Source organism: Macrobrachium rosenbergii, chromosome 47 (genome assembly GCF_040412425.1).
Source record: "Macrobrachium rosenbergii isolate ZJJX-2024 chromosome 47, ASM4041242v1, whole genome shotgun sequence".
In the NCBI taxonomy this organism is placed as follows: Eukaryota; Metazoa; Arthropoda; class Malacostraca; order Decapoda; family Palaemonidae; genus Macrobrachium; species Macrobrachium rosenbergii.
In genome coordinates, this window is record NC_089787.1 from 996,728 (window position 1) to 1,007,977 (window position 11,250).

The following is an 11,250-nucleotide window of genomic DNA, read 5'->3' on the forward strand; positions in this document are numbered from 1 at the left end:
ACTCTCTCTATGATAAATTAATTATTTAGTAAATAATTTAGATAGGGAATTAGCTATTTTTACTCGGTTGGTGATGATTATTTGAAGTTATATATGTAATTTTGTGTACTTATTATAATGAATTTTAATGATATGATGCCCAATTTCATATAAAATTTATTTTGAGTATTGAAAAAGGTTTTAATTGTGCACTTGAACTCAATAGAGAATTTAATTTTTTTTTGTGTGACAATTTGACAAATTGTTTTTAATCTTGGTACAATATAACGAAAATTTTTTTTGATTGATGTACTCTGAGTGAAAAATTTTTTTGTGTGTGGACATGCAACGAGTATTTGATGAATTACTGAACACTGTTAGACATTCACATTACGATTTAAGACCGTCGACAATTAGACGAAGTCGAATTTCAAGACTAAATTCCCACTCCGCTGTAGTGCAAGGAAATACTAACAATAATAACACAAATAACCAGAACCAAAATAGTGTTAATCATTCTAATACTACTAACAATAATAATAATAGTAACAATACTAATAATACTAATAATACTCGCACATTACAATTTTTTAATATGAACCAGGCGGCCGTCATAACAACCGCCACACGCTTCTGTGGACAGGTGGATGATTCCAATCCTGACAAAAAGCAGACTCGAAGCCTATACTGTAAATCATTGGCTAGCAGATGCAGATAGTCGTATAATTTCAGGGGATAACAGATGAAAGAGCTAAGATAAATGAAGCCTTGTTGCTCGTCAGCTCAGAACATGGAGACGCACATAAAACTTTGAATTCCACAAGTTTTAGCAAACTTAATAACTATGTAGAATTTAAAGAAATTTGTTTATCACTCTGGGAACCAGTAAATCAGACTGACGGTTTATATAACCTAACTAGATTTCTTAACCCACAATATAAAACAATTGCTAATTTGTACGCAAGCGTGGAGAATGCAATAGAGAAAATAAGCGAAGATTTAGAGAAGACAGGTATTACTATAGGAGACAAGGATCAGTTTGGGGCTAGTGCCCAGAAATTAGTTGAGCTACGGCATGTATTAAATTACCTGTCATTTGGAACCATATATAATATTCTTGGAGAAGAGGAAAAGAAAGCTTTCAGAAAAATAAAACTTGATCCCAGAAAAACAAGCCTTCAAACATTGAAGACAATGAGAGAAGAAATCCAAAGGAAAGAGATAAATCTATCCAAGGAATTCGTGGGAACAACAGAAGCACAAAATGAAAGGAAAGTCAGAAATAATAATCCTAATTTTAAACTGAATAATAAATTCTATGATAATTCCAGACAAGCAGGAAATAGACCAAATACCTTCCAAGGAAATATGCCCAAAATACTAAAAGAAAATGGAATCCAGATCAAAGGGGAAGAAACAATCTAACAAGAGTGGACCACACAAACCTTATAGATATGGTCAAAACTCAAACACAAACACTTCAACCCAAGTGAACTATTCCGCTCAAGGGCGAGACCCAAGACAGCCTGTGAAAACTGCGGGTATACAAATCATTTTACAAATGAGTGTAGAAAACCTAGAATCTGCACGGTTTGTAAGAAAATAGGACATTTAACAAAGAATTGCTGGTTTTTAAAACACAAGAAGGAAATAAAGAAATAGTTGAATTAAGTAGTAACCGCTCAGCATCAAATAAGTCTTCAAATCAATGACAATTTATCCCTACACAGAATACCACAAGAAAGTCCCTTCAAGAAGATAAATTAAGAGAAGAATTAGCAAATAGGAGAAGTGAAGGTTCATCCGCACTATCCATATTGCAGAGTAAAGAAGTAGTATTTTCCATGGATGAAGAAGAAATAATCAGAAAGGATTTACCTATCATTAAAATTCCAATACAGAATAAATTATGTACTGTCCTTATGGATTCAGGTAGTACTGTAAGCATAATAGATAAACACACATTAACAAGTTACTTAGGCGTTAAAGAAACGCTAATTCAGGGTCAAAGCAAGATAATAAAAGGAGTAGCGGGTAAACAGATAAAAAGTTTAGGCAATGTGAACTTAGAAATAGACCTTTCGTCACATAAAACTGTTGAAAGTTTTATAGTTCTAGAAGACAGGTTCTTTCCCGCACAGGTGTTGTTCTCATATAAATTAATGAAGAAATGTGGAATTATACTGAATTGCCGAGAAGGAAGGATTAACGTTACACAAGATAATAAAAAGAGCGTATGCTTTACGCTTGAAGAAGAAAAGTTTCACCCAAATCTGATCAATTTGTCTGAGACGACTTCAACAAGCGACAAAGACATACAGAAAATAACTGATCATCAAGAGAACAATCAAATTAAAATCAATGGTAACGGAAAGGAGGAATTTCCACAATTACAGACTAGAAAGTTAAGATGTGCACGTCCAGAAATTATACCCTCCAACAAAAGAAGTGACCCAGAAATAAATAAAGGTGATCTCCAGTGTTCTGAATATGACAAGGAACAAGACATTTATGAGGATAATTATGCAGAGATAAATACAGAACATTATAGCAATGTAGTAATCAGCTATGATAATGAAGGGAAATTAGTAAATGAGGTACTGTTGTTAAACAAAATAAATAAAGTAGATATAAATAATATAATAGCAGTAACTGAAGAAACTAGTATAGATGCAGAACATTGTTACTTTGCAGAAACAAAAGATGAGGAAGTATGTTGTGTAAGCACTGCTGATGATAATAAAGTACAGTTAATACTAAACAGACAGGTAATTTTGCATCCAAAGTGTTTAACAAAAAATACATCTTAGGGAAAGGAAGAGATAGGAGTTAAAGATGTTCTTTTACTAAATGAAGAGTTACCAGAATTTGTCAGAATGGATAATTCTTTTAGTCCACATGAAGGGTGATACTTGTGAAGTTTATGTCCAGAACTACTCAGATAACAAACTAACACTTTATGCAGGCATTATCTTTTGTAAAGGAATACCTATTAACAATCCATTACTAACATTAGAAGAAGAAGCATTTTTCTCTGTAACTGGTCAAACATCTGAATTAAGCAAAGAAGTGAATAAAACAGATTTTCCAGAAAACAAAGATAGATTAATTCAAGTATTAGAAAAATACAGAGATGTAATAGCAATAGAAGGAGATAAATTAGGTAGAACAAATGTCCTAAGGCATAAAATTGTATTAGATGATGGAACAAAACCATTCTTTATTCCTAATTACAGATTACCAATAAGCCAAAGACCCATAGTTGATAATTTGATAGAAGAAATGAAGAAAGATGGGGTAGTCATTCCTTCTAAATCTCCATATAATTCTCCATTACTACTTGTTCCAAAGAAAGATGGAAATTGGAGACTTGTGATAGACTATAGAAAGTTAAATTCCAACACCATCCCCGATAGAATGCCAATGCCAGTGATTCAAGATATGTTAGCTCAGTTAGGAGGTGCAAGGATATTTTCATCTTTAGATTTACTTAGTGGATACTGGCAAGTACCTTTAGACGAAGAGTCGAAACCATTCACAGCCTTCAGCACACACAAGGAACACTTGCAATTTGAAGTCATGCCATTTGGACTCACTTGGCTCCTTTAACGTTTGTTAGATTAATGCTTCAAATATTAGGGGATATAGAAAATGTTGCAGTTTACTTAGATGATGTTATCATTTTTAGCAAAGATTTAGAAAGTCACCTCAAAACATTAGAAATAGTCTTGGAAAGATTAAGAAGAGCAGGATTAAAAATCAAATTAAAGAAATGTCAATTCTTAATGAAATCTTTGGAATACTTAGGACATGTAATTAGTGAAGATGGTCTGCGAATGCAAGCAGGCAAGATAAAAGCAATAGTTGAATATCCAGCTCCTACCAATTTGAAAGCATTGAGAAGATTCCTAGGAATGGTAGGCTACTATAGACCTTTCATTAAAGGCTTTGCTACAATAGCCAAACCATTAACAGAATTAACAAAGAAAGATGTCAAATATGAATGGAATAAAGAACAAGAGACAGCTTTCCAAACACTAAAGAGTAAAATGACCAGGAATCCCTGTACTAGTCTACCCAGATTTCTCGAAGGACTTTTACTTAGCCTGTGATGCATCAAGTACCGGGCTAGGGGCTGTATTATTACAAAAAGGACAAAACAAGAATGAGAGCAGTATACTATGCCAGTAGAGTTTTGAATGCTGCAGAGAAAAATTATAGCACAATAGAAAGAGAATGTTTAGCATTATACTGGGGTCTAAGGAAATTTAGACACATAATTTTAGGACATAAAGTCAATGTACTTACTGATCACAAACCAATTTGTGATTTGTTTAAGAAGAGAACTTTTACAAATAACATGAAGTTCAATAGATGGTTCATTAGTGTACTAGAATTTGCACCAGAATTCAGATATATCCCAGGAAAATTTAATACACTAGCAGATGCATTATCCAGAGCCCAAGAAGAAACAGAGAAATGTATTACCACTAATACTTTTGTTTTTGCTGTCAAGTGGTAGATTTAGATTTGGAAAGAGTACAAATACAGCAAGGAATGGATACAGAAATCAGGCATATAATAGGACAACTAATGACAGATGAATCTTTTAAACCTGATTTTGTTTTAATCAATGGATTACTGTATAAAAGACCAACAGAGAAGAATGGTTATTCTCGACTATACATCCCGAAAACACTAATCAGAGAAGTTTTAGAACTAACACACTCATACAAGTTAGCAGGACATCCAGGAATCAAAAAGACAACTAGAATCCTAACCAGAAACTATTTTTGGCCCCATTGTAGTGAGGATGCCAAGAACTTTGTACAAAATTGTGTAGTTTGTAATCGACATAAAGGTAACGTAAATCCAAAAGCTCCTCTTGAAAAATACCCATCGGAGTTGAATCCATTTCAGGTCGTATCTATGGACTTTTAGGTCCATTTCAACAACTGTTAGGGGAATAAACAAATATTAGTCTTTTTAGACTATCTAACAAGATATGTAGAGATCGTACCAGTAAGAAATAGAGATGCAATTACAGTAGCAGAAGCTCTTAAATCTAGAATTATTACGAGACATTCATGTCCCCAAGTTCTTCTTTCTGATAACGCAGCAGAATTTACTAGTGAACTTTTAAGAAAATTATGTGAATTTTATGAGATAAATAAATGTCAAATCACAGCATATAAACCAAGTTCAAATGGAGCAGTAGAAAGAACGAATCGTAAGATAAAGGATATCCTGAAAACTTTAGTTAAACCTAATACAGAAGACTGGGATTTAGCTTTGGAAGACGTACAGTTTACTATAAACAATACTGTAAATGAGACAGTAGGAGAATCACCACACTACTTGTTATACGGATACGAGAAGAGACTACCAAATACGTTACTAGATGATGCAACACCACCCCGACATACTTATAACTACGATGACTATATTGCCTGGAAAACTAGACGTACATATGAAACGATCAAACAAACGAGGACTAGACTTAAGGAAGCTCAGAGTGTCCAAGCAAAGTACTATGACAAAAATACAGCTAAACCAAAAATTGTAGTAGGTGCTCAGGTATATGTTCAGAATCATGTTCCAGAAGGTCCTAATGTAAAAGTATCCGCAAAGTTCCAAGGTCCTTATAGGGTATTAGAAGTGTTGAAGTTAAATAAGCTAAAGATCATAAGTGAGAGTGATCTAAAGGAAAGAATTGTTCATACCAATCATGTAAAGGTAATAAAAACAGACTCTTGGTCCAATAAGAGAATAGTTGAATTATTGAAAGAAGTTGAACAGGAACCAATAAATAACAAATACAATTTAAGAAAAAGATAAATTTATGTAAAGTGTTGAACTATTAGATATAAACAATGTGTAGGCATTAAAATACCTCATGTATACAGAATATCTGATAAGGCTTATTCTTACAGATACAAACATGCGGTTCTTCTTGGTTATCATAACACTGCTTTATGTGTCATCTGAGGTGGTGATCCGGAAGGGTGCACTACTAGAGAAAAGGGATCTGTGAAATTAATAAAGGACTTAGGCATAGTGAGTATTGACATTACATCAGTGCTTATCAATGAAATGACATTGAAAGATGTCCAAAGGAATTGAAATCATTAATTAGGAAAAGTGAAAATAACAGTGTTTTACCATTGTTGGAAAAACTAGATAATGACATAGGAAGTGTGTTAAATACAAGATCCAAACGATCCCTCTTACCTTTTATAGGAACAGCACTTAATCAATTATTTGAGTCGCGACAGACTCTAATGTAGAAAAAGAAAGTGCCCGTATAGACAAACTGGAGAAATGGGCAGCAACAAGAGGCATTGTGTTAAATAAGATTATAAGCTCTCAAAACTTAAACAGTAAGGAATTGAAAAAATAAAGGAATTTATTAATCAAGTGAACACAAACATTACCAAAGAGATTAAGATAATAACAGATGAACAACATTTAAGTACATTTATGAACAATGTTAGGATTGTATTGCAAGACCATAAAGATCTATTAAATGCCATTTTGTTAGCCTATAAAGGAATATTAAGTCCAACATTAATAAACCCAAGAGAATTAGAGGGCATAATTAGTGATTTTTGGTAGAAGGACATTATACCCCTATGGTAAAGGATATAATGGTCTATTATAATTTGATAACCACCAAGGTAGTTAAGAATAAGATCCTTCTAATTTTACCTTTTAATCAAAAAGAGGCAGATGTACTGATGTCCATACATCCTTTTTCCCATGTTGATAAAGGAAAACGTAATTATCTCAAATGTCAACCACATCAATTTTGCATTAGAAGAACATGGACTAATGATGTCATTTATTACTGATGCTCAATTAAGAGATTGTATACTTTTGAAAGATAAAGAGTATATTTGCAACCTTGACAACCTGTATGAAACTACTAATGCCTATCCTTGTGTTCAAGAAATAATTGAAAACAAGAATCAAGAGACAGTACTGTGTACACAATTATCCAAACATGATTTTGTTTCCATTATAGTAGAACAGTCAGTTTTGTGTTTTCACTAAGTTCAGTAACAGCAACTATTAATTGCCATAATGTAAGTACTGAAATTAATTTCAATAATGTCCATGCTTTTGATAAGACTTGCAAGTTAGTTATTCCTAATAAATTATATTATGAACCTCATGTCTTCACAGAAATCACAATCCATAAAAATAAGCCCTACATGAACTACTCTAGTGAAGTTAAAGAATTTAAACTGTCTCAGTTAGAGTTAAAACAAATAAATGAGTTGGCTTTAGTAGATGAATTTTTCTATTACAAAGAAAATGTTTCACCAATTCTGTCTCTGTTCAATTTGGTCATAATCATTATTGTAATAATAGTGTTTGCAATTTTGGTCAAACGTGTGGTAATTTCAAATATTGAGCAGATTATAACAGAAATAAAGAGGACCAATGAAGAGTAAAATGATCTTTTACACATAATTTGCTGCTGAATTCTTTATGTATTATTATTGGCATTGTGTGTTAAAACAATTAACCATTTTACAGTATAACAATTCATTATATATATATATATATGTATGTATATGTATCTCTTTTGATTCATGATATAATATATGTGAATTTTCTACCATATATTCTTAATTAATTTTTTTTGCATTAGTGCATTGACACAGTTTGTGCAATTTAAATTTTTTTTGAGAATTGACTTGATGGGCAATCATATAAATGCTTTATTTTATTTGTGATTTAGCAATCATCCATTGAAATATATTCTTTTTGTCACACTGAGGGCAGTGTGAGGTAGCGTGACCGAGTGATGTTGTGGTGTAGAATAGATAGGGAAATTAAATAGAAAAGAGAGAGAGAGAGAGAGAGAGATAGAAAGAGAAAAAGTTAGAGAGAAGGAGAGAAATAAGAGTAAAGAGAGAGGCAAAGAACACAGTGATAACGGCCAAATGCTTTTGTGTCGTGTTATCAATACGCAAGATGTTTACATTGCAGTATATCGTGTTTAAGCCATAAAAACAGTCGTAAAAATGGGAAATAATGGCCTCGCGATTGAAGCCAAGCAAAACATGAGTCAGCACAGTCTAAATGCTTACAACAGCTGATTCTATAGTCCCGCCTTCTCCGGAAGGTGTTTTCGTGGAAGTTCCAGGAATTTGGGGGTTGACCCAAGTGATATACTTCTTCAACCTCCAATCAATTATGTGTGTGGAGGGTCTTTCCCACACCCTCCTAAGATCAGCTCCTATCAAGTCCTCTAAGGAGAGATTTGAATCACACCCACTACAGTCCTTCCAATCAGCTACTTGAAGGGGAGGCCTTGCTGATTAATCCTTCCAATAAGGCTAGAAGGAGGTGGAGATTGACAGATAGCAAGTGTCCTGAGGGTTCAACGAGTGAGAGACCGACGAGGAGAGGAGAGTCAGAACTGTGTCCTTCAAGGGAGAGTACTTCTCCCAATCGCTTCCGTGTTCCTATATAGACTGATTCAAGAGTGATTCGTTTCTATCATTGTAACTTGTTAATTTTGTACTGATCTTTATAATATTAAGTACTAATTAAAGTGAAGAAATTACCGATCTCGTCTCTATACGCCTTTCTGAGAGATATCAATATTTAAAAGGAATAAATATACAAAGATAGCACATCATCCGCGAAGCGATCTGAAGGACACCTCGAAAGAAACCAAGGTAAGAAGAGAAAGACTAAAATCTATGCAAACATAAAACGAAGGACGTAAAAAGAAAGAATAATAAAAAACATTACATATCCGTAAGTTACAAGTATTATGATATTTTCTCTGCTTTAATTTGATAATGTGCAGAAATGAAATACTTTTAGTTTTGCTGTGAATTCATTGTATAACGTTTTGTGTTAAGTGTTAGCGTTATTATTAAATTGTAAGGGATTCTTGTATTTAAATGGCTCCTTTTGACTGTGACATTTGTGCTTAACATTTTAACCTTAAGATTTGGTATATTATAACTTGGGAATTTTTGTTGTGAGTTTGGTAGTAAATTAATTCGTGACAATATAATATATACCTTGAATGCATTAACAACTTTCATTCATAAAATCTTATTTCAAAGTTCACTTTAGCATAATTCTTCCTTACGACGTCTTCTTTTGGCTCCACTAGCATCCCGATTCTCAAGGTTACAGCCAATATTAAAAAAGAATGAGCGCCGAGTATTTTAAGATCTTTGATTACTGTTCCTTCTCAAGTATCCTCAAATTTACGATACACTATTGAAAAAATATGCGTCCAAATAATATATATATATATATATATATATATATATATATATATATATATATATATATATATATATGTGTGTGTGTGTGTGTGTGTGTGTGTGTGTGTGTGTGTGTGTGTGTGTTTGTGTGTGCGTGTGTGTGTGTGTTTATGGAGTAATTTCTGTAATTATACACCAGACATTAGACTACCTTTGTTTTTCATAGGTTTTGCATGTCTAATTGTTTTGCAATTGTGGTACTAGATGGGTATAGTGCAAATGAAGAGAATTTTACGAAATGAGAACAATTCTCAGTAATTTTTCCTAGAGGATTTTGTTATATTTTACACATGAAATTAGAGTCATCCACAAGCAGGCAGTTCGTTTTTTTTTTTTTTTGTTTTGCTAGAAAATCTTGCCAATTAAATGGCCATTTTGTAGTGTAATCTCGGAAGGTACTAAGTATATCACTGTGCTAAGAAAGTAGTTCTGTTTTATAATATCTTACAATTGTACATCTTTACATTTTATTACGAAAATGAAATTATTAAGTTGTTCTTATATATATATATATATATATATATATATATATATATATATATATATATATATATATATATATAGATAGAGAGAGAGAGAGAGACAGATATACAGATATACATACATACATACATATATATATATATATATATATATATATATATATATATATATATATATATATATATATATATATATATATATATATATATATATATATATATATATATATATATATATATATATATATATATAAATATATATATATATATATATATATATATATATATATATATATATATATATATATATATATATATATATATATATATATATATATATATATATATATATATAAATATAAATATAAATATATATAATGTGTATATATATATATATATATATATATATATATATATATATATATATATATATATATATATATATATATATATATATATATATAGTCTCAGTAATTAGGCAGCTACTTGGAAATCTTAGCTTAATGATAAATAATATTGCCAAGACCAGGAAGAACATTCTTTATTGTACAAGCTTTGAGGTATAAAACCTCATCATCAGGTTGAAAAACCGACAAGGATGAGAATCAATAAAATTACAATAAAATGAATTGTCATAATAAATCTTCAGCAAAAATACTAACGAAATATATAAAATGAACAAGTAAATACAAACTAAAAGGGTGAGACGTAAAATAACGAAAAATTAAAAACACAAACATAAAAATATGAAAATTAAACTAAAGTGAAATGTAAACAAACTACCACTCACAAAGTAAAATATTTAACGACCTAATTGAGTACCTACTATGAAATTACACGATAGCTAGTTGAATACCAGACGAGTTGTTGTTCAATTCCGGCTTCATCTTTTTAATAGTCAGCGACTCTGAAATTAAAAGGTCCAGTCTATTTGAACAAAAGACAGTGCCCGAAAATCCAGGTCAGTGAAAGGATGGTCCTGTGCTAAACTGTGTTCTCTAATGGCAGAAAAGGGTGGTTTGGAAAGGGGAAACCTAGTTCTAATAGAAAGACCTCTCTGTGTTCCAAAATTCTGTGTCTGAGCCAGCGGGAACTAGATCCCACGTATCGCAGACCACACTGCGAACAAGTGATCAAGTAAACGACACAGGAATTAAGGTCCACAGGCAGAGTAGGCTTCTCTCTCAAAAGTGATCTTATTGTAAAAGGATTACAGAAAACAAACCGGAAACTGATTTGAAACAATGCTTAAGTATTTCTTGTAACTTTTTCGGACCAAATAGCTACTATGACCAAGGTAAGGCAATTTAATGTACTTTACATCTTTACTAGCAGTACTGTACACCGGTCTGGGACAAAACTTTTCATTTAAAAAAAATTTCAGAACTTTGTAAAATACAAAAATGGGATATGAGTTTTCAGAAAAATAATTCTGGAGGAAAACCATATCTTGATGAAATAAATTAAAATCACAACAAACACTGTAGGCT